Below are 25,786 nucleotides of genomic sequence, written 5' to 3' on the forward strand. Positions count from 1 at the left end.
TTTGCTTCTGCTTACTCGCTGCCTCTCCCTTGCAGAATTGTTCACTGGAACTGCACAGGAGCTGCAACTGGGACACTCTCACCAACCTCGGTCCCTGGCCCAGCCACTGTCCACTTGCACTGCCACCCTGGCAACCCCTGCACTGCAGTACTGTCTCTCTATCCCTACAGCCCTCCCTTCCCAGCACTTGTCTGCACTTACCTTAGCAGTTGCCACCAGGCGACCTATGTATTATTTTTTTGGCCTACTTCCCCTGTACTGGACTCCCCCCCACCCTTGCACTTTTCCCTTCCCCCTACCCCTGCACTTGCACAATCACAATGACACCTGGCCCAGTAGTACCGTTCTCTGTGTTCCCTTGTTCCCCCCCCCCTGCCTCATTGTGCCTTGGAATACTTGTGTATGGCTCATGTCATGTCACATGTCATATGTGTGCATTTTGGTTGCACAGGATAGCTTGTGTTTAAGTAGCTAGGGATGCAGACGATGTGGCACTTCCATGGCAACTATCTCAGGGTGGTAGGGTTGTGACAGTTGACTGTCACTTTGTCATCATCGATTGTCACCTGGTATGTGCCAGGCCTGTGTGCACTCCGCAGGGGTGGGAGTTTAGGTGAAAAATGTGGCCACAAGCTGGGTCCGGCCTACCTCGCCACGTGCCCTGTCCCCTCCCATGGGCAGCGCCTGTGCCTGTGGTTGGGGATGTGGGGGCACCACCATGTCCACCGGGACGCCCTGCCGTGTTGCAACATTGTGCAGGACACATGCTGCCACAATGATCCTGCACACAACTGCTGGTGCATAGAGTAGTTGCCCACCAGAGCGGTCAAGGGAGCGGAAACGTGACTTGAGCACTCCGAATGTGCGCTCCACTATGCCCCTGGTTGCAATATGGGCAGCGTTGTATCTTACCTGGGGTGGTGTGGTGGGGTTCCGGATTGGCGTCATCATGTGGTTGCTCAGAGGGTAGGCACTGTCCCCTGGGGAGGTGATAATTGTTCAGATTATTAGGGTTGGTATATTTGTCTGTGTGTGACTTGCATGCATGTGCAAGGGCATTTGTACTCACCTAGGAGCCATGTGTCGCCATGCTGCCCAGCTTCCAGGGCCCGGCTCAGGGCGGACATTCTGTATATGAAACTGTCATGGGTGGAGCCAGGGTAGTTTGCATAGACAGAGGTGATGATTCCCTTTGCATCGCATACCACCTGTACATTGATGGAATGCCAGTGCTTGCGGTTTCGGTAGATGTGCTCAGTGGCCCTAGGTGGACGTAGGGCCACATGGGTGCAATCTATGGCACCGAGCACTTTGGGGAAGTGTGCCACCCTGAAAAAATCCAGGACAACGGCCTGCCTTTCTGCGGGTGTTCTGGGCATGTATATGTGCCTGCAGACTGAGGGGCGCGCTGTCATGATTGCCAGTACCTGGTGTAGGCAGCGTGACTGCGTGGCCTGTGAGACCCCCCCCACTATGGCAGTGGTCCGCTGAAACGACCCAGTGGCCAAAAAATGCAAGACATTGAGCAGCTTCTCCAAGGGGCTCAATGCTTGGGAGCAAAGGGTGGGGGATGTGAGGTCATCTTCCCACTCCCTGACCAGGTCTAGGATGATATGGGGTGGAAACCTATACCTGCCGTAGACCTGGTCGTCAGGCATCCCAAAAAGGCTTGTCCGTGGTGCAAAAATGCGTGCCCTGGCTATTCTCCTCCTCCTGCGGTGTCCCACAATCACTGCAGCAACAAATGGGGCATTCATCGTCGCTGTATATACGCGTTTGTTGTTTGCGCGCACTTTTATGCTGTGCGCGGGCGCGGGACGCCTCCGTGTGGGCGGGCTCGTTGGTTTCCCGTATTCGGGTGTCATCGCGTGTGATCGGAGGGGAGCGAGCGTACACGCGATTGGCCTGGGTACGTGTGTTTCGGGGTGCGCGGGTAGTTCCACACGCGATTGGCCTGGGTACGTGTGTTTTGGGGTGCGCGGGTAGTTCCACACGCCATTGGCCTGGGTACGTGTGTTCCGGGGTCCCGTGAACTTTCACACGCGATTGGTTGGGATCCACGTGTGTACTGTCATCACGTGCAATGAGGGATACTCCCTCGCACGTCACGTCACAGACGCGCTCACGCGCTGAGGGCCTTTGGTCCAATGAAAATGCGTATGCGTGCAGACGCGCTTACGCGCTAAGGGCCTTTCCTCGAATTACACGCTGACGTGCAGAATTTTCACGTGCCAAATCACTCCGTATCAAGCTGGCCACGCGTAAGCACACGGAAGACCACGCTCCTGCCCAGAAGGCCGAACTACTGCCCCCCAGAGCCCCGAGCACGCTCCCACCTGCCATCTGCTGCTGCCTGACTGCCTGCTGCCCACGTGCCCTGCCATTTGCTGCCTGCACATCAGCCAGGGGTGCTGTTGGTGTGACCACCCCTGCTGGAACCAAAGACTCCCGACTGGGATTCCATCGCTCCACAGCCCAGCCCCAGGACCCAGTTGCCCACCCACTCCTGCCTCTGGGGTTGTCATGTCGGGGCAAACTCCATCTGTGACCACTGACAACCCCCGGCCAGAGAGGCAGAGGGGCACCAGCTTCAGTGCCACCGAAGTTGGTGTCCTGGTGGAGCAAGTCCTGGGGCAGTATGATGCCCTCTTCGGAAGTTCCCGCGCCGACAAGGAAGGACGGACTCGGATCTGGACTGACATCGTGACTGCCATCAACGCGGAGGGGGTGGCAGTCCGCGACTTCCAACATGTCAAGAAGCGCTGGGAGGACTTCAGGTCCAGGACCCTGAACAAGGCCCGGCGCCTCTTGAAGGCAGCGGATGCCAAGGGGCGCCGGGGCCACTTGTCGGAAGAACAGATGAGGGTCCTGGAACACATATCCCCAGCGCTCCACGTCCAGGTCCTTGAGAGGCAGACCCGTCTGGAGTCGAGCGGTGAGTGTACATGCATCCTGATTGTGAGCTGTGCGTGTGGTGATTGTTCAGTAGTGTGCAGGTTGCACATCTGTTTGTATGGGGTCGAGTATGGGTGCGGGTGTACAGGGCCGTGGGGCTGACACATGCGAGGGCTGTAATGTGTGAGACATGGATGGTGCCTGTGTGTGTGGGCTTGCATGCCAAATGCAGTTGTGTGGGCACACAAGTTTGTATGAATGTGTATGTGAGTAGACATGTCCGTGATGTCACGCATGTATGTTGTTTTCAGCTGCATGTATCAGCGCTGTGTACATGTGCATGTGTGTGTATTTGACAAGGGTGCAACAGTGATGCAACATGGATGCATGTGACAGCTTTAAGTGGAAGCCTGATGGGCAGATGTGACATGGATGCCCGTCTGAACACTGCGACACTTGGCAGAGGTGTACACATGCATGCAAGTGTGGTGGTGTGTGTACATGTGTGGTGCACTTCCTGTGTTGCATGTGATGTCTGGCTCACCTTTGCCTGCTCATGCTGTTGTATGTGTATGGATGGTGTTGGCAGTTGCAATATGGCTGTGGTATGGCTCGTGTGTACAAGTTGTAATGACATGTGTGTTGGGGATTGTGATGACGTGTCTGCGGTTTGCCAATGCCACTCATGTACAACTGTCATGTGTCTATGTGTCCATTGTACAGTGCCCTGATGCGTGTGTTTTGTTTCTCCCTGTCTGCAGCGTCAACTGATGAAGAGGGCGGAGAAGGTGCTGTGGAGCACAGCGGCGGGGATCCCACCGCCAGCCGGAGACGCAAGGCCCGGCTCCCCTCCCATGTTGTCATCTCGTCGGGGAGTGAGGAGTCCGGTGCCGCGTCCCAGGCCGCAGCTGCCGGGGGGAGGTCCAAGAGGCGGAGGTTGCAGTTGGACTCCTCGGCAGCAGAAGGGGCAGCTGGGACCCCACAGGGCCCAACGGGGGAAGATGGCACGGAGTCATCCAGGTTGGTGGGGGGTTTGGTGGAGGAGGAGGCCGTGCAAGCACCGGAGACGGGGTCTGGGGGTGGGGATCCCACTGGTGCTAGTGGTGCAGTGCAGGACCAGGGACAGGAGGCAGCACAGGCCGCCGCGGAGGTGCCTGTGTGCAATCCTGTCCCTGATCCTGTCCCTGCATCATCTTGCACCAGCAGGGATGCCCATGTCCAGACCAGTTTTCAGGCAGGGGATGAGCTGACGTCAACTGGCCTTCCTCTGCCTGCGGACGTGGCTATCCAGGCCCGGGTTGAGCCTGTCCTGGCTGGTGTGGCGTTGCGTCAACGGGCCATGCGAGGTGACCTGCAATCTTTTCATGAAGAGACTGCACGTCATCTCGAATGGCTCGTTGACCACGTCAGCCTGCTGGGACAGGTCACCCAGGCCGGATTCCTCCGTCTGATGGGACTTGCCACGACCCCCTCCTCAGCTGGACCCCCTACGCGCCAGTCGTACTCTGTGCCATCTTCCCACCCATCAGTCACCTGGGTGCCCTGTGGAGCTGCCTCTGACGGTGCGGCCAGGCTGGTGGAGGAGGCATCCCTGCCACAGTCGGGAGTCGGACGTCCAGCAGGGGTGGCCACGTCAACGACTGCACCCCAGCCGGCGGAGGATGTGCAGGCAGCAGGAGGCAGTGCAGGGGCAGAGGCACAGCAGCAGCAGCACCATGGTGGGAGCCATGAAGGCTCGGGGCCTTCGACATCGGAGGGGCAGGCATCGGCCGGAGGGCAGGAGGACCCAGGACAAAAAGTGTCTTCCGTGTGGCAGCGGTTGGGCCACGCCATAGATGCGGAGCGGCAGCGGGCGGAAGAGGCACGGCTCTCTATGGTCAGGGCGGAGAACTCCATGCAGAGGGCCCTGAGGCGGGTCGAGTGCCTCGAGGCAATCCGCAGGGCTTTGGAGGTGGACACGTCGACGGCCCTGCGGACCCTCGGGGCCATGGAGGAGGACCGCCTCCGGGACATTGAGGAGGATTTCGATGATGCCCTGGCCCGGCACATCCAGAAGTGAGCCGTGGAACTAGCCCGCTGCCCTTGTACATAGTTATGTAGGTAGTGTTAAGTTTCATTTTTGTTTTTATTTCATTTGGACCTTTTGGACATTGGCCACATTTTTGTATATAGTTTTTTTTATTAGTTAGTGTAGTTAGTTAGGTTTCCTTTATTTTGTTGGGATAATGGACCCTGGCTTCTTGCATTGTACATAGTTGTGGACTTGTACATACTTTCTTTTTTAACATTCTCCATGGATCGATGGCTTATTATTTTTATTTCACATTGGATTTTGTTTGGTGGACATTGACTTTGTACTACATTACTTTGGATTTCTATATTCTTTAATTTTTTTTAATTTTGAACGGACATGCTTCTTCATTTTTTTCCATTCACATTTCTGTTTCTTCATTTTTGTTTCTATTCATCTTTCCTTTAATACATTATTTTTTTGTTGAACTTCAATGTGTGGTATCTCATTGCTTTCATGCATTTCATGTTATGTGTTTTGAGAATCACTAACACCCATTGGGTGTATGTGAGGGACATGTGTTTGTTTCGGAACTTGCAATTGGTGTTCTGTGATGTAATTGCAAAATATGAGTGGGTGGATGCAATACTCGGGTGGGTGTTTTGCATTTGGGGGCTGACCATAGAGACCAGGGATCTGGACTGTGATGACATGTTGGGTGGGGAACATGAGTTGGACATGGGTGGGGGCCTGCTGGCAGGTGCCCCACAGTGCTGGGGGGTGGGGGTGGTGGGAGACATGAGTTGGACATGGGTGGGGGCCTGGTGGAGGCTGTCCCTGCACTGCTGGGGGGTGGGGGTGGTGGGAGACATGGGTGGGGGCCTGGTGGAGGGTGCCCCTGGTGGCTGGGGGGTGGGGGAGCTGGGAGACATGGGTGGGGGCCTGGTGGAGGCTGCCCCTGGTGGCTGGGGGGTGGGGGTGCTGGGAGACATGGGTGGGGGCCTGCTGGCAGGTGCCCCACAGTGCTGGGGGGTGGGAGACATGAGTTGGACATGGGTGGGGGCCTGCTGGCAGGTGCCCCACAGTGCTGGGGGGTGGGAGACATGAGTTGGACATGGGTGGGGGCCTGCTGGCAGGTGCCCCACAGTGCTGGGGGGTGGGGGTGGTGGGAGACATGAGTTGGACATGGGTGGGGGCCTGGTGGAGGGTGCCCCTGCACTGCTGGGGGGTGGGGGTGCTGGGAGACATGGGTGGGGGCCTGGTGGAGGCTGCCCCTGCACTGCTGGGGGGTGGGGGTGCTGGGAGACATGGGTGGGGGCCTGCTGGAGGCTGCCCCTGGTGGCTGGGGGGTGGGGGTGCTGGGTGACATGGGTGGGGGCCTTGTGGAGGCTGCCCCTGGTGACTGGGGGGTGGGGGTGGTGGGAGACATGGGTGGGGGCCTGGTGGAGGGTGCCCCTGGTGGCTGGGGGGTGGGGGAGCTGGGAGACATGGGTGGGGGCCTGGTGGAGGCTGCCCCTGCACTGCTGGGGGGTGGGGGTGCTGGGAGACATGGGTGGGGGCCTGCTGGAGGCTGCCCCTGCACTGCTGGGTGGTGGGGGTGCTGGGAGACATGGGTGGGGGCCTGCTGGAGGCTGCCCCTGGTGGCTGGGGGGTGGGGGTGCTGGGTGACATGGGTGGGGGCCTTGTGGAGGCTGCCCCTGGTGACTGGGGGGTGGGGGTGGTGGGAGACATGGGTGGGGGCCTGGTGGAGGGTGCCCCTGGTGGCTGGGGGGTGGGGGAGCTGGGAGACATGTGTGGGGGCCTGGTGGAGGCTGCCCCTGGTGGCTGGGGGGTGGGGGTGCTGGGAGACATGGGTGGGGGCCTGCTGGCAGGTGCCCCACAGTGCTGGGGGGTGGGAGACATGAGTTGGACATGGGTGGGGGCCTGCTGGCAGGTGCCCCACAGTGCTGGGGGGTGGGAGACATGAGTTGGACATGGGTGGGGGCCTGCTGGCAGGTGCCCCACAGTGCTGGGGGGTGGGAGACATGAGTTGGACATGGGTGGGGGCCTGGTGGAGGGTGCCCCTGCACTGCTGGGGGGTGGGGGTGCTGGGAGACATGGGTGGGGGCCTGGTGGAGGCTGCCCCTGCACTGCTGGGGGGTGGGGGTGCTGGGAGACATGGGTGGGGGCCTGCTGGAGGCTGCCCCTGGTGGCTGGGGGGTGGGGGTGCTGGGTGACATGGGTGGGGGCCTTGTGGAGGCTGCCCCTGGTGACTGGGGGGTGGGGGTGCTGGGAGACATGGGTGGGGGCCTGGTGGAGGCTGCCCCTGGTGGCTGGGGGGTGGGGGTGCTGGGAGACATGGGTGGGGGCCTGGTGGAGGGTGCCCCTTAACTGCTGGGGGGTGGGGGTGCTGGGAGACATGGGTGGGGGCCTGGTGGAGGCTGCCCCTGCACTGCTGGGGGGTGGGGGAGCTGGGAGACATGGGTGGGGGCCTGGTGGAGGCTGCCCCTGGTGGCTGGGGGGTGGGGGTGGTGGGAGACATGGGTGGGGGCCTGCTGGCAGGTGCCCCACAGTGCTGGGGGGTGGGAGACATGAGTTGGACATGGGTGGGGGCCTGCTGGCAGGTGCCCCACAGTGCTGGGGGGTGGGAGACATGAGTTGGACATGGGTGGGGGCCTGCTGGCAGGTGCCCCACAGTGCTGGGGGGTGGGGGTGGTGGGAGACATGAGTTGGACATGGGTGGGGGCCTGGTGGAGGCTGCCCCTGCACTGCTGGGGGGTGGGGGTGCTGGGAGACATGGGTGGGGGCCTGGTGGAGGCTGCCCCTGCACTGCTGGGGTGTGGGAGTGGTGGGAGACATGAGTTTGACATGGGTGGGGGCCTGGTGGAGGCTGCCCCTGCACTGCTGGGGTGTGGGGGTGGTGGGAGACATGGGTGGGGGCCTGGTGGAGGGTGCCCCTGGTGGCTGGGGGGTGGGGGTGGTGGGAGACATGGGTGGGGGCCTGCTGGAGGCTGCCCCTGGTGGCTGGGGGTGCAGGGGGACATGCGTTGGTGGGCAGTAGTGCTAGTTGATATGTGGGTTGGCTGGTGGGCATGGCCATGGTGGATGGGGTGCCTGCAGGACATGTGCTGGGTAGGCCCCTGTGGTGTGAGCCACCTGCAGGGGCCGTGGAGGGTGTAGAGGGTACACCTGGGAGGACCCACACGTGCAATTCACGTGTGCTGCTCCCCGCGCACCTCTGTAATACACATACCCCGCTCAATCGCGTGTGGAACTTCCCGCGCACCCCCGGAATACACGTACCCCGCTCAATCGCGTGTGGAACTTCCCGCGCACCCCTGAAATCCACGTACCCGGCCAAATCGCGTGTGGGACTTCCCGCGCACCCCTGAAATCCACGTACCCGGCCAAATCGCGTGTGGAACTTCCCGCGCACCCCCGAAATACACGTACCCCGCTCAATCGCGTGTGTAACTTCCCGCGCACCCCCGGAATACATGTACCTCGCTCAATCGCGTGTGTAACTTCACGCGCACCCAATACACGTACCCCGCTCAATCGCGTGTGGTACTTCCCGTGCACCCCCGGAATACACGTACCCCGCTCAATCGCGTGTGGAACTTCCCGCGCACCCCTGAAATCCACGTACCCGGCCAAATCGCGTGTGGAACTTCCCGCGCACCCCTGAAATCCACGTACCCGGCCAAATCGCGTGTGGAACTTCCCGCGCACCCCTGAAATCCACGTACCCGGCCAAATCGCGTGTGGAACTTCCCGCGCACCCCCGAAATACACGTACCCCGCTCATTCGCGTGTGTAACTTCCCGCGCACCCCCGGAATACACGTACCTCGCTCAATCGCATATTTGACTTCCCGCGCACCCCTGAAATCCACGTACCCTGCCAAATCGCGTGTGGAACTTCCCGCACACCCCCGAAATACACGTATCCCGCTCATTCGGATGTGTAACTTCCCGCGCACCCCCGAAATACACGTACCTCGCTCAATCGCATATTTGACTTCCCGCGCACCCCCGAAATACACGTACCCCGCTCAATCGCGTGTGGTACTTCCCGCGCACCCCCGGAATACACGTACCCCGCTCAATCGCGTGTGGAACTTCCCGCGCACCCCTGAAATCCACGTACCCGGCCAAATCGCGTGTGGAACTTCCCGCGCACCCCTGAAATCCACGTACCCGGCCAAATCGCGTGTGGAACTTCCCGCGCACCCCCGTAATACACGTACCCCGCTCATTCACGTGTGTAACTTCCCGCGCACCCCCGGAATACACGTACCCCACTCAATCGCGTGTGTCACTTCCCGCGCACCCCCGGAATACACGTACCCCGCTCAATCGCGTATTTTACTTCCCGCGGCGCCACTTTTTTTATGCGCTGGGACTCTACCGCCTGCCTTCGTGTGGCGGACGTGTTTCAGCTTGTGCGTGGCTTTGGCTGTGCGTGGGTTTGCCCTATTCCATTCCATGAATACGTGTGGTTCGTGAGCGTGTGGGCGTTCCCTCTGCTTCCGTGCAGTGCATCCCCAGTTACGCCCTTATTTTCGCGTGTTGTTCCCCATTCCGCGCGTTACGCCCCATGTCCCGCCCACTTTCTGCTGTGTGCGCTGAGGTTGTGCGCTTTCACTGTGCGCGTCGCGCACCGTCGCGCACGCCTTTCGCGATGTTGCAGTGACTTGTGCGCCATGCACGGGTTTGGCGCACATCCCGCGGTGAACACGCGCAGGGACTTCCATGAATCGCACGCGTGCGTGTGTGCCTGTTTTTTTCCGCTTGCGCATGCTTGCGCCTAGATTTTCGGCGCACGTTTGTTCCATGAATCGGCCCCTTGGAGTTTCTAGAATGCGACAATGTAGTCCAGTCGGCAAAATCAATTGATTGTAGAGTTACATATGTTGTTTGCCTGGACTGCAAAGGAAAACAACATAGGTGACGGCTGAAAGGTTTAGCATTCATCTTAACATCTGGCATAGCTCTGGGCAACTGTCCAGATCATTGTTCTTAAGCCTGACAAGCCATTACAGAAAGAGTAAAGACCTTTCTGTAAAATAACATTCTTGGAACCATCTCAAGTTTTTAATGTTGAAGCAAATGAATCTGCCCCGGACATAATGGGCAGACATCTATGTGAGGGCTTCAGGATTGATGTCATGGAAGGCATGTTGGGTGATAAAAAGGGTAGTGCATTTAATTCTACATTGGACGGTGAGACAGTGAACAGTCCAGAATGCCAGAATTATGTGTTTCCATCTTTTCAATCTCACCAGGTGTCATATGCTTTTAGTACTCTCTGCAGTTGGTTCAACAGGTACTCTGGGAGGCTGAAGTAAAGGCTGCTGGTTAAAACTGTATTGAGATTAATAGTGTGAAGACTGCCAGTGTATGATGTGGAATTGACAGGTATGTCATGATGTGTCAGTTGGATCCTAGATGGAAGAAGCAACATCTGACTGTTGATTTACATTGTGGTTATGGACTGTGATATTTGTGAAATGAGAGATCACATGATTTCTCTATCATCATCATCAGATCAGGGCAGGCTCCCACGTCTTTAGGCAAGGCATAGTTGTAGAGTGCATTGTTGTGGTGTGACACATCACGATTTCCGTCATGGTTGGGTTGAATTTTAGTTGGTTGGTTTTCATACAGATGACCATTGTTCAGAGGCTTCTGGCAAGATCTGGGTGGCCTTCTGTTGAGGCTCTGGTAGTTTTGAATGCAGTACAATTCAGGTAATATCTGAATTACTCATTAGTTTCATCAGCTTGGTTATGTAGATTATAAAGAAGATGCGTGACATTCTGTTGAACTGAGGACCAAATTAAAGATATTTCGGGGAGATGATTTCCCCTCTAGATTCATGACCATGGTCTCCTCTTCGGATGGAAGGAAAATATGTCATACAGCAATGCCTGATATGCTTCATTAATTTAACGATATTTCCTTTTAAGAACATATTGTGGCTAACAGTGTCAAAACCTGCCAACATGTCCAGGATGACAAGAGCACTAGGCATGCTGATTTCAGCATCAAGCTTTCATCTGTCTCATGTGGATGATAATAGGTCTGAATAGGTGGAGACATTCATGCAGAATGCTATCACTATCCAAATGGTGCAGAATGTATTGGTGTATGCCTTTCAGCATGTGTTTTACAGGCAAGGGTACATTGGCGATGGGTCATTGGGAATCACTCTGTGTTTTCTTATGAAACAGCGTGATATGTTCTGATTTGGAACCCGATGAACTGTTTTGTAGTCTTTTTACCAGTTGAAAAGGGCTTGAAAGACACATTTGAGGCCCGTTGTCCTCTGTCGGCATGTAGCTATCATACGGATGATGTTGGAAGGTATACAGAATGAATATTTGTTTTATATTGGCTAGTTAATTATGGAGGAATATCAACAATTTAATAGCACCCACTGCATCAATCCCACCCCACAATTTGTGATAAGACACAAACTGTCATATTTAGAATATATTTATATGGGTCGTTCCACTAAGTCACAATGCTGTAGAATTTGCCTCAAATCTCTGCAACCAAATTCCAACTATGTCAACCATAAATACACTGCAACCTCCCTACTTGCTCTCACTAACATTTGAATTGAACAATAAATCCAATGTGCTCACATATATTCAAATAGAAAAACAGATAGGCATGTCTGTTCTAAAAATATGCCCAGGCATTTTACTGCACAATTGACAAAAAGACAAAAAAAAACAATGATTAACACCTATATTGAAAAACTTTAAATTTAAACAAATCAAGGATGGTTTAACTGACCAGTTCAACCTCATCATCATCTGTACTAGTTTGTATAATGAAACATTTCAGTTGTACCTGGAATTGTTAGTGTGGAATACCACAAGACATCTTTTTAAGGTGCAGTAGGAATTACTATGCTGCTTTTAAGTTGGTATGTTTAATTGATTGATGAACTGCAGCCCTCGTGATAGAAATTACTTTATTTGATCCGTTCTTATTGATTTTTTATATTTGTATTTATACTTTTGTCATGATTAATGGATGTAAATCTGAACAAACCAAAACAACACAACTAAATACAATCTTCAAATAGGAACTCAACCCCTTATTAATTATTTCAAAAAAGCAGTTTAGAATGTGAAGTGAATAGTCTTTTCGGCAGTGCAAAAGACATTCTATCAAAGCATCATTGTACATTGCATCAAATTGAAATGGTGTTAATCTTTCTGAATAGAAGGGTATTCATTTAAAACAAAAGGACAATGACATAGGAAGCCATTTAAATGTATCAATTGAGAATATGAAAGGAAATGTTTCAAAAGATTTGAATTCTTTTTTGGAAGAAAGAGGAACTTTCACAAAATTAAACACTTTTAATACCAGGTTACTAAAATTGAATTTCCAGTACAAAGGCCTTGAACCCTCTAATTCTAGTTGGTATTATTGGCAAATCATGTGACTTCATTATATCTACTAAAAAAAACGTGTAGTTTGATGCAGACCTGTTTAATTCCTTTCTCAAATCAGTGAAATCGGAAAATGAAACCACTGATGTCAGGAGGTACCACACTTTCCAAAACAAGCACAGGAATGTAATTATGTTACTTAATTCTCTGAAATACATTCTCGCACCCCCCTCAGAGCTCAATGTCTAAGGGAATTATATGTAAATAAACGGGAGCATAACTTCACATATGTTTTCTTTTAATGTTTAGTAAATCAGACAGGAATTAGTTGACTAGAATAACCCAGGCACTGTTCATTGGGTGAGATTGGGAAGGCACTGAGTATACAAGCCATTTGATTCTCCTCAGCTCCTTTGAATCCAAATAGATGGATGCTCCCTGTTTTGGGCACCGTTTAAAATCCTGTTTGGGCCCAGACCTCTTGCCCTTCTGCAAATGTCAGTACTTCCTTCAGCTAAATGGGGCATTTGTCGACAGGCAACGAGAAAATGAAATAGTTCCTTCTTTTTCTTGTCTTCTGCAATCAATGTGTTGTATACTAGGGTGATCCACATTCATGCAACCTGATTCTATACTACATTTTAAAGTGTATGAGTTCCATTATAGATGTCCCTCACAAGGGCCCTCCTCTTTGCTTCCATTGAATAATTTAATTGTATATGTCACATGATGGATGTGTCACCTACAGGCTAGCCCTCCCATAGAAATGGATGTGGATAAACAGTAATGTTCACTTTAATTCTTTGCATGAATATTTCATATTGCGGAAAATGACTTATTTAGACATGTAACAACAGTCTGTATCTGGGGATATGATTTATATTTCAGTGACTGGTGCATAATGGAGCTATTCATATATACAGATTTTGCACAAAATGCACCTTTTAAAATGACTTTATGGTATGCATTGGATCCATAGTTGTTGACTACATTTAGATCTGCATTGCGTTTGTGTGGGGCCAAGAGGTAAACAAGTAGAGATGGAAATCTATTTCAAATTGTCATTAGTCATGCGTAGATTTTAGTTGATCTTTACTATACATTTAGCTACATCTTAAATGAGCAAAGGCTTCCATCGTAGCCCACAGCATGTTCCCAGAGGTGTCAGAGACATGCATTCTAGGGGACCCTGTCTTGGATTCATATATCACTTATAATGTATGTACCTGGAGTTGCATACTAGACCCACTGTAGGCTTTGTAATGCTGGGCCTGAAATTATTGGCTTAACTCAAATGAATATATGATATTGATACCCCACCCATATCAGCCTGCACCTCCCTGTTATGTTGTATGTGCTAAGGCTAGAGTTACATATTCATATTCCAGCAGATACTAGGGATCTCCACTGGAGTACCTGTGGTCAATAAGACAACAATAGCAAGAAGACCTGTACAGCTCAAAATGTAGAACAAAATGATTGTTCCAACGATAAGCTTGCAATGTGTACATTTCAACACTTTCAGGATTGAACTTGAGCGTTGCTTTATTTATGGCTTTTGTTTTGACTCAATGGCTGGCTCATCTATTCTGGAAAAAAACATGGATTCATGGTTTATTGTCTTCATATCTGTCTTGTTTGCTTGCCAGGTTGCTCAAGTTGAAGAGTGTCCTCTTTCGGGAACATGGTAGTAACCATCTGGTTCTGTGTTAAGGTGTTCTACTGAACACTGAAGACAATCAAATTTAGGGGACAGAGCTGGCAGGATGACTGTTCTGCAGCCAATGAGTTTTAGTATCTTTAAAGTGCTTCATTCTCATTAATTTTCTCCAGCACCCTTTCTCCAGGTTTTAATGTGCTGCGTGGTTTGTCATGTTCTTGGTGCTGTGGTAAGGCTTTCTCTCCATGGATTGAGTCGCTCAGGAGAATTATTAATAACAACTGGTCTGGTCTGGCCTGGTCAGAGAACTAGAGGGATTGTATAAATCAGGCATGAACATAGGAATTCCAAACAGCAACTCACAATGGGTAAACCCTCACATTTAGAAAAATTAGGCAAGTTATTAATGATTTACTCTATTCCCTACACATAAAAGGATGCATGTAGTCAAGGCTTGCTTTATTATCCCATTTGATCTTTCAACCAACCCATTAGACTGAGGCCAGCTTGACAGGGCATTTATTAAGACATAACCAGATAAGGCTGCCCCATTGTCAGCTTGGAGACATTTCAGGGTTGTCATAGCTACCAAGGACATCAATCCCATAATAACCTCTTTACAATCAGCTTTCTTCTGGAGAACCAAACAGGACATCTGGTACACAAATCTACCATGGCTAACACATACTTTTACTTGTTGGTGTGTGTTAGTGGACATATATGATCCCTATATGTTCTTTTAAATGGTGCTGTTGCCATTGTTAGTGTTCTCTATTTTGCTTTCCTGGAATTGTCCCCTGGTGTTTGCAAGCATATGCAGCAATGCGTTTTGTACTGCCGTAACTCTTGGCTAAGCCCTCGCCAGCAATATCTGTCCTGTAAAGTGGGTTGTGGATACACTTACATGTGCTGCAGAAACTAGTTTCAACCTGTCCTGCCTATTTAGCAGTATCCCATCAAATAGGATGCCCCTTTGACCTGGAAAAAAAAATCTAGAACTGTGTTATCTTTTACACTATATCTACACATACCGGGGAAAATTAGTGGGTTGGGACTATTTTCATCCAGACATGTTGTTATATCCTCACCTAGGTGTGTAGCAGAGTGTGTCAACACTGCCACCACTTTTTTTTTGTAGTCTGTTGTCGTGCAGACTGATGAGTAAGTGCAGTTCCTGCACTATTCACAGAATTCTTACTCTGTGATTTTTTTTTTTTGTATGCATAACCCATATTCGAGTATTTTTCACTTTGATATCCCAACACCTTTGTCAACATTGCTTTGACAATATTTATTACCCATTGGAATCTCTGAAAGTTTTTTCTTGCCACCATTGCAGGTCAAACTTGTAACCTCTCACAGCATAGTCTGAGTCAGAGGCAATAAATATGAGCTTATGTTGTGTGACTTACTGCAGTGGAAGAAGGAGGGTTGTGACTCAGCAACCTGAGTTGATATATTACCTACATGTTTTGTTTGTGTATCCTGGTGTTCAAACTCATTTTTATGGTTAAAAGGACCTTCTACAGCAGCACAGACAGCAGATTATGTAGAACGTATTCCAACCGCACTCCTATTTCATTATATGACATTTAAAAGCATCCAAAGTTGCATCTCTGGAGCTGGGGCATCACCCTCTGGTTTTAAATACGATAGGAGATCATACATCTATTGTACTTCTGGCTTGTAGTGAATTCTTATGTCTGGTGCTGCTTGGGTGGAAGCCCATTCGACCAACCTTGAATGTACTGCTTTCGCATTTAAGATAAAAGAGTGTATAACATGCTTCTTGCTGCACTAACAATGTGCATTCTGTCTGCACTACAACTTGTAAATAAGCCAGAATCTTCTCCTCTGAAGTAAACCTCTGCTCTGCAATTGTATATATATGTGTTGGGCCTCATTACAAGTTGGGCGGTATTCCAGCAATAAATTCACCAGGCTACCACCCAACTGAATTACCGTAAACACCACTTGGTCCAGAGGAATTACTGCCAGATTACAAGTGGCGGTAGCAGTGTAAATCACAATTTTTATGGGTCTGAAGGACTCTATGGAGCTTTTTTTGGCAGAAATAATGTGGCAGTAATTCAGCTGCAGTATTTCCACCAATTATGCTGATTTTCCAGGATGCTGGAGGTAAATCCTCAACTCCATGGCCATGCTAGAAGTAATGCGTAGCAGGAATATTGGTGGTTATTCTGTTACCGACAATCATTTTCCCGCTCCACCATACTTGTAATGAGACCCATATGTGTTATGTTATGTCATTGTATGTTATTTTTATTTATAAAGGGAAGCATTCACCCCTTTGACAGTTACAGGTCACTAGCTGTACAAGCTCAATGAGCCATGCAAGGCTGGGGGCATTCTGCTTCCCAAACCTTGCATGGCTCATTGGAAATGCTTGCTGGGGAATGGCATGTCTGTATGTGCAAGGGGGTGCTTGTGTGCCTCCTCGCACATACAGACAGAGCAGGTTAGAGCACGACATCTAGTCACCCACGCTCAGGCCCCTGTATGCATGTGCAGAAACCAGGAAGCTTCTTGATTCCTGTTCATGCTAGCAGTGGCCTGGGCGCTGGAGATGAAAGACCCACGACAGAAGTTAAGCTTGTTTATGTTCATGTATTTTTTATGTTGATTATGTGTATGGTAGCGTGCATTCTTGTGTTGTTAGGTGAATGAACGTATGATGATGGATGCTGGTGTGAATAAGAGTTTGAATGCTGTGTGCATGATGTGTACATGTGTTTGTATATTCATCTATGTATTATCTAATATGTTTATGGATGCTTGTATGTTTAGGTTATGAGTGAGCGCATGATGGATGTTCGTGTGAATGAAACACAGAGTGCTTGCTCTGTGTATGTTGTGTAAATATGTGTGTTTCTATGTTGATTTAATTATTATTTATGTATGTCTATGGATGCATGTATGCTTGTGTTACGAGTGAGTGCATCATGGGTGCTTGTGTGAATGAGACAGCAAGTGCTTGCTGTGTTATGTTTTGTGTGTGTGTGTGTGTGTGTTGTGTTGATGAAGTGGGCATTGTCCTGGGTGTTGTAGACTCAGGAAGCTTTTTTTGTGGCATGATGTCACATGGCCGAATGGGTGCACAAGATGGCAAGCAATCAAGATGCAGCCAGGATCCCTGATGCTGTAGACCCAGGGAGGTTCATTTTTTTGAGGCAGGACTCTCACAACAATCTAGTATACTTGTACGGAGTATCCCTGAAAACATTAACTTCCACATTAAATTCAACACACTTTCACATGTTTAAGCTGCATGCATGATATGCAATCCCGTCTTTTCGTAATATCACTTTGAACATAGAGGGTCCAAACATTAGATCTATTACTGCAGTGTAGCACACTATGGTTACGACTGAGAAACATATTGTATGTGAGCATCCAAGAGCATCTATCATGCAGCAAATAAGGAATTACCCCAATTCAGTGTTTGCTTTTATTTAATTATATATTTGTGTGATGGGAAGGAAAATGGCTAAAGGCCTTTGAGACATGATAGTGTTTGTGTCCAAGAGTTACCACAGGGGCGTGTCTTTGTCTTTTGTCTTTGCAGCTCCTGTTTTTGCTGCCATCGCCATTCACACATCATTAGCCTTTCCTTCTGATTTCCTGCATATTGCAGTTACTGGTGTTCATCTGGTCATCAGTCTACTGATGGGCTTCTGTTTTCCATTCTGGCTTTGGGTGGTGTCTGAAAAAAAACCTCCAACACACATAACCCTCCTGATTTGAGAGAAGAGGTGGAAGTTGTTGCCTAAGTAAGAGTCCTACAGCCTACAACTCGCCAAATGGTTTGGACTTCATATCCCATTATCTCTCACACTGGAATATGCTGGCAAGGACTGATGGGTTGTGTAGTCTAAAACATGTGATGTGTCAAAGATTGCAGACCCCTGCCCAACACAGAGAACAAGCTGCCTGACTTCTTGATTGCATGAGAAGCTATTGAGCTACCTGCAAAGTGTTACTGTCTCAGTGCCTCAGTAGATGCCAGAGGATGGCAGTCCATTCCAATGAATGACTGTTTTGTTGGGTATGGCACCCTTGATATCTCCTAAGTGCCTCAATGGATGCCAGGGGGTGGCAGTCCATTCCAATGAATGACTGTTCATGAATGACTGTTCTGTTGGGTATGGCACCCTTGATTCCTCCTAGGTGCCTCGGCAGATGCTAGAGGATGTCAGTGGATTCCAATGAATGACTGGTCTGTGAATAGCGCACCCTCGATTCCTCCTAAGAGCCTCAATAGATGCCAGAGGATGACAGTCCATTCTAATGACCAAATGTTCTGTTGAGTGGGGCACCGATGATTCCTCCTAAGTGCCGATGCCAGAGGATGGCATCCATTGCAATGATTGACTGTTTAGTTGAGTATGGCACCCTCGATTCCTCCTAAGTGCCTCAGAAGATGCCAGAGGTTGGCATCCATTGCAATGATTGACAGTTCTTTTGAGTATGACACCCTCTGCCTAAGTGCCTCAATAGATGCCAGAGGATGGCAGTCCATTGCAATGATTAACTGATCTGTTGAGTATGGCACCCTGGATTCCTCCTAAGTGCCTCAGTGGATGCCAGAGGATGGCAGTCCATTGCAATGATTGACTGATCTGTTGAGTATGGTGCCCTCGAATTCTCCTAAGTGCCTCAGTAGATGCCAGAGGATGACAGTCTATTCCAATGAACAAATGTTTTGTTGAGTATGGCACCCATGATTCCTCCTAGGTGCCTCAGTGGATGCCAGAGGATGGCATCCATTGCAATGATTGACAGTTCTTTTGAGCATGACGCCCTCCGCCTAAGTGCCTCAGTGGGTGCCAGGGGATGACAGTCCATTGCAATGATTGACAGTTATTTTGAGTATGACGCCCTCCACCTAACTGCCTCAGGAGATGCCAGAGGATGGCAGTCCATTGCAATGATTGACTGTTCCGTTGAGTATGGTGCCCTCGATTCCTCCTAATCCCTGTCTTCCTCTGAACTGGGCTTTCATTGAATATATATGTTTGTATTTTATTCTGTTATTTTCTGAGGATCAGGTTCAATGTGATTTGGTTGATAACAATCCATTAAATACATGTTCATCTATTTTCTTTTTCTTTTGGTAGATTTTGTCTCAAATGTATGCGGGGGGAGACCCCTGCAGCCCTCCCCCATAACCCTCCTACATTAGCTTTCACCCTAAACCCACCCCCACATATATTTGGGGAAAAATGTGATTACAAAAATGTATTGAAAGCGAATTCGATGGATTCTCCCATGATAAAACCTCTCTATCCAGCAGCGCAGCTTGTTTGACAGAATACTTCATTCTCTCCAGCTTTTTATCATAGAATGAATTAGCAAACACGGTGTCTGACTAAAGAATATCTACTGGAACAAAGTACTGTCTGGCCTTTTTGCATAATCAAGGTGTTGCCCTTCTCTTTTGACCTCACTCTGTTTTACAGGAACTACATGAGGCTCGGTGCTGTGGCATACATCATAATTGATACCTGGCAGCCGGCCTGAGTCTGACTTTTGAACCAGAATGAGGTCACCCTCTAGCAGTGTTGACACTAAGTTGAGAAAAGCAAACAGGAGAAGATGTTCTTTTTAGACAAGAAATCAGCAGGTGCCCGTGAACATGTCAGTCGTGGGCCATGACCCACAATCAATTCTTTGGCTTTACGCATATTGTCATGTATTGGGGTATGGGGTCGTGGACGCACTGGGGTGTTTAGGCACCATAGGCAGGTCAATGTTATGATATGTATTAGTACATGGAGAACATTAATGACTTTCTCTCAGCCAATCAGAATGTTTACAATGCTCTCAATGACTACTGGTATTGACTGCATTCTGAACATTCGGGGCTTGATTTACAAAGTGATTTTGAATGGGTGTGAATTTTGAAAGATTTTGAATTTTGAATGGGTTTTCCCAGAGAAACACGCTTTTGTAAAGCAGGCCATCTGCCTTCAATAGCAAACAGGGAAAGAGCGATTTCCAGGCACGTTTATTTTCAACAAGGTTAATTAGGTACTACAAAATGAAAACACATTTAATTCACTAAACATGTATATTTACTTTACTCCCTATTAAAGTAACATTTGTACTACACCATGGAAATTCCATACCATGTATTGCTATTGACATGATGTGATTAAAGCATTATAGACCTCTTGTACGAGAAAAAGGAGGGTACCATTCTAACCTGTGATTGATAAACATAGTTGATGCACTTTACGATGTAATGTTTTTTGTGATATATGTTTTCAGATAAAAAATACCCTTCACACAGGAGGTGTCTATGTAATGAATTAAAAAGTGAAAGTTTTGTATATAAAAAAACACCAAGGGTCTGGTATCATTTAAATTGTGTGAACATCATTGTCAGCATGTTCACGCTAATATCGGTCTACAGTTGTAAGAAACATGAATCTGTGCTTCCTGTATATAATATTTACCTCTGCGGAGGTCATTATCGCTTGGGATAATGATCCTTTTTCCAACGTATTGCCCCCAGCTTTGCCTCAGACCAAAACCTGGAGGCGGGTCAGTATCGCTTGAAAAGGACCGTTCCCTCAGTCTAGAAACCAATCATACTGAAGGACATGGACAGAAAAGAGACAGGACAATAGAAGTTTGAAAGTGCAGATGGTTATTCGTGGTGCAATTGACTGGCAGTGGCCCAACCCCTGGGCTACATTTTTCTAATGCTTTTGGAACAGTGAACAGGACAACATTCCGTTGACAAACGGTAGGACCATGTCTATATTTTTTGGGTGGTGTCTGAAAGTGCAAGAATATGTTTGTTCTTTGTTTCTCTTAAAACAGGATTGCATATATGATTGTTCCATATCCTAGTTTGAGATAGTTGTACTTTTAAATGTGTATGTTTTGTTGATTGAGAATATGGCAACTGGATCAATTCATACAATTCAAAGGGGCGCAGATGTGATTACTCACTTCATTTGGTGTATGTCTCACCAAACTACCACACGCCCATTATCGGCGAGTTTACAAACATGGTATTAAATCTCGATTTGTTCAACAAGTATACAAACTTCATGAATGTATCTTTACTGTCTAAGTTCTGGTGGGCAATATTTTTAAATATAATTTATTTTTACAGAAATTTGATATAGCGCAAAACCATGCCACAAGTGACAGATGGAGACTTTACTTTGTCATATTAGTCTCTGGCTGGCCTCACTTGGCCCTCTGCCTACCTACCCCCACATGCTAAGAACCTCAGTCATATTCAACTCTGCGCTCTCCTTTTCTGCCCACATCTCTGATGTCTTTAAAAAGTCAAACTTTCTATTGCACCTCCTCAGAGGTTTTCTGCCTTTCCTCCCCTTCCCACAGAAGGTCGTGGTCTCTCAAGCCCTGGTTCTCTCTAGGTTGGATTATTGCAACAGCCTCATTCTAAATCTACCTGCTTCTACTCCCCACCCTTTGCAACTCATCCAGAACAGGATTGCAAGACATGTCATTGTCATTGACCTCAAGCCTTGGGTATCTCTCCAGCCCCAAAATCTCTTCACTGGCTCCCAGTGGTTGCAAGGTTTAAATTCAAGACCCTCTGCATTGTCCACAAGGCGTTCTGGGGCCTGGGTCCAACATATCTTCAACTGTCCCTCCATAAATATCTTCCCTCTCGAGCTCTCCGCTCCTCCACCTTCAACTCCCTCAGGGTCAGTCGTTTCTCAAAGAAATGAGCTGGGGGTAGATCTCTGTCTTTGGCTGGGGTTCCCTCTGGAACAGCCTCCCTGCCACTCTGAAACTTGAGGAGAACCATCTCTGTTCTGGAAGCACCTCTAGACTTTCCTCTTTGCTTCTGCGTTCGTTCCTCCTCTCCCCTGCTGATGTGTTCTGATACTGCATCGTGCAGATGGTTACCCTCTGATTGCGGCCCCAGGTACTTGCTCATCCTGCCACGCACCTGCACTGCCATCCTGGCAACCCTTGTACTTGGGTCTGTACCTGTAACCTTACAGACCCCCCTTTGTATCTGGAATTATCAGACATCCCCGGTCTGTGCCTTAAACCTAGCACTTACCAATTGCTGGCTGCAGTACCACTGTTGTTGTATTTTATTCCTTTGCTCTGCACTTTCCACTTCATCACTCCCCCCTGCACTTTTCCCCTTTCCTCTCCTATGCACTTGCGCGTTCTCAACGTCACTGGGCCTAGTAAGATCCTTGTTTTAGTGCTCCCTTGTTCCCCTCCCTTTTCTCGTTTTCTCTGAAACACTTGTGTATGAGCGCAATACAAATAAACTATCAGTGTCAATACAAAGTAAAGGTCGAAGCAGGAAAACAAGCTAAAATATAGCAATAACTCCATAGGTGGCGGGGAGAGGGGACTTTATCAGACAGTATTTGCCAGGGGCACCCCACTCATGCCTTTATCCTCAGCTCTGTTACAGCCTGGTAAAGACTGGCAGCACCCTCATATGTTGTTGTGGTGTCAATAGTCTATGTTAAGGTGTGAAGCAATGTGAAATGGTGAGACAGCAATGTCATATGTGCAACAAAAAAAAACCACAAAAAAACTGAAACATTGAGATGCCCGTCATAGAAATATCAAAGGCGATGCCCATCGACCCACAGACCCTTCTCCAGTTCATGGCACCCAGAGAGGAAAATAGACGATCTGGGAGCTGAAGCCTGTCAGGCCATGTCTCAAGTAGGCCGGTGTAAGCAGTGGCTCTGATAATTCAGCAGGTAAGAGATGAGGTGAATGGCTGTGTAGGGTGAAAGTGAAGGAAAAATCTGCACGCGGCTAGGCCGAAGCGTGGCAGTCTCCATGGAGATTACTTTACGGCTCAGACGTCTTGGGCATCTAGTCTCTGGACTTGAGGTCCTTCCCAGGAGTCAAGGTCTGCATTAAGGGCCTCCTGATTAGCCAGAATGCCTGACATAACCTATGAAGTGATCAATTAATGGTGCATAGTACCAGGCTTACATGTCACCGCTTTGGCATTTTTAGAGCAACTAGGGTACCACCTGATCAGCGTACAACACACATCTAAGACTCATGATATTTAATTGTAATGCTAATGGAAATACATGGACGAAATGTCTTGTTTGGGTGGGATATCGAACATGGCGACCACGTGGTAATTCACACTACGTATTAAGGTGTAACAACAAGGTGGAGCGATGATTTGCAGAAATACCACGTGTGTTAAATAACACTGCTGCTGGTGGTATTTACTGCCCAACTCTGAGTTTTTCAATGGCATAGGTGGTAGTTATGACGAAATACCACCTCCACCAATGGTAAACTCTAAACTGTTTCCTTTTTTAAATGTATCTGTCCATTTCGAACATCAACATGATGGTGGACATGGATAAAGTGCAGCATTGGTGGATAGCAGAAGTTTTTAATATGAACAACAACAACAACAACAACAATAACAAGTATCAGTACATACCTTTTTAACCCCATTGCATTTAAAAGGTGATCATAGGTGGGCAGGAAAGTTGTTCACCTTTTAACAATCTTAGCATGGCCATTCCTAAAATCTTGTTTTTTATCCTCCAATTTGTGTATTGTATTGAAGGGAAATGCTTTTGCTTCCTTTCTGGACAGTAAAAAAAAATAATAATAAAAAAAAACATAACTTGACAATAAGCATCTGCATGTACAGCTTTGATTGAGGATATCATTTGTCAGGGGCTTTTTATGGTGCCTTTCCAGGGCACTAGGAACACTGATGCTGCCATATCTTCTTAGACTACAAGTTCTGACCCCACTAACACTTTCCCTTTGGATAATAAAGTATAATTGTTATTTTTTGAAAAGTTAGTTTTCGTTTAAATGCAGTAGCCTATATCTTCATTTCAGTATCCTCAATACAGGAAGGAAACAATGTGCCCTCTTGCATCATGAATCTTTCTACGATGAAGATCAGGTCCTGAATGGCGATGAAACTCTGTCTGAGTAAGGCCCTTGTGACCTCTATAGATGTTGGCCCCGCAAATAGGAATAATGAACCAATCGTCTAGATAAGGATGGGCCTGGACATATTCCTCAGAGGAAATCTCGATCAATGGACACAACACTTTCATAACACCCAGGGGGCTGTTATGAGTACAAAGAGAAGAACAAAACTGGAAGTGACGATTGTGAAAGGCAAACCAGAGTAATTTCTGGTGACCTGAAAAGCAACTTTGTGATCAATTGTCATTAAATAATCTGCGTGATGAGCCAGGGGAAATATAGACTGGACAGTTTGCATCTTGAAAGAATTAGGAGAACCACCCTGAAATGGTTCTCTTCCAGTCCCTGAATGTCTACTGTAATTCTTGAAAACTGTGCACCTGTTGAAAAATTAATTTATGAAATAGTTTTAATCTGTTGAGGGGCATTTTGATCCTGAAAGTTCTTTGTCATGATGTCACGCAGTTCTGGCCCAAACAAGCATTGCCCTTTAAAAACCATAGGTATAGTGATGACCTTGGGCAAGACTTCTGTTTTCGATTCTTGGCTGTGAATATAATTCTCACAGCCACTTAAGCAGAGCCTGTAATGACAGAGGTGGTTATTTATTTAATCACTGTGTCAGTGATGAGTTTCACTTGCTGCTCCATCAAAGCCAATGATTCGGAGCAATCCCCTTCTTTGTCCAATTGATCATAGAGGACCTTAAAGTCCTACAGAGTTAACTTGTACAAATAGACCATAGACATACCTACATTTCAAATAAATTGGCTCATGTATATTCCTTCATGGCAACATCCATTCTATGCTGCCTAGATCACCTCTAGATGACATATCCTCGGCAGCCATAAAAGCATTACCTGTCATATTTGTGATCATTGAGTCGAACATATTGTTTTCTGACATATTAGTTGTGCACCCCTGAAAAGGGTATATCTATGACACAAATTCAGGGATGAGACCCTTCTCTGTATCCTTTCATTCCCCTGTAACAGACTTCTGAAACACCAGTAGCACAGGAACTCTTTTGTCTGGTACAGTATCGTATCTGCTAAGACAATACTTTAGCCTTCTTCCTCATAAGGGTGTTAACATAATTCCAAATAATTCCATACATGCAACACCATTTCAGGCATTTTTGTATTTGGTAATATATATTCCCTTGGCATCTGGGCACTCCTCCTCACCTGACCCTCACTCTTTCTACCGCAGTGCTTTAGACACAGTCAGTGCCACTGCCAAGCCAAACTCCTTTTTTTTTTTTGGAAGCCCTCAGATTGTGGGTGGGCTGTATTATCTGCATGCTCTCTTGGGGATACCCTTATAGATTCCCTGCAACCATGAGAGTTCCTTGATCTGGTCCTAGAATAGCATCATCAGTGGGACCTGTCACTCTTATAGTCACTCCTTCTAGGAGAATGCCTGCTGTCTCAAGTAAGTCATTTAGACACTTCATGGACGTGTTCCATGTTGATATAAAAGGAGGATGTTGTCAGTATACTATTAGACCAAACAAACTGCTTGCCTGTATTCCCTTCTTTTTTTATGTCCTGAATGCCAGAATCACATGCTTCTGCATGCACAGGTTGTCTAGCAATGACACACTGACACATGGTTTCAGGGAATGAACCTGCAGACACCAGCAAGAGCACAGACCATGTTCCTCCCTGTAAGCTGTAGTGTTCACATTCTTTCCACTTTCACGCTATATCCCTGTTCCTGACAGAAATCAACAGGGGCAGAGGATTATAATTTAGAGATTAAGGATGCAAATTTGCTGCCCTGTACTGTCACATGGGATATCATCTTCGAAAGGGATACGTGCACACCCGCAGCTTATGCTTTTTGTTTCAGCACAAAA

This window comes from Ambystoma mexicanum, chromosome 5q (genome assembly GCF_040938575.1).
Source record: "Ambystoma mexicanum isolate Mex_15411 chromosome 5q, UKY_AmexF1_1, whole genome shotgun sequence".
NCBI classification, from domain to species: Eukaryota; Metazoa; Chordata; class Amphibia; order Caudata; family Ambystomatidae; genus Ambystoma; species Ambystoma mexicanum.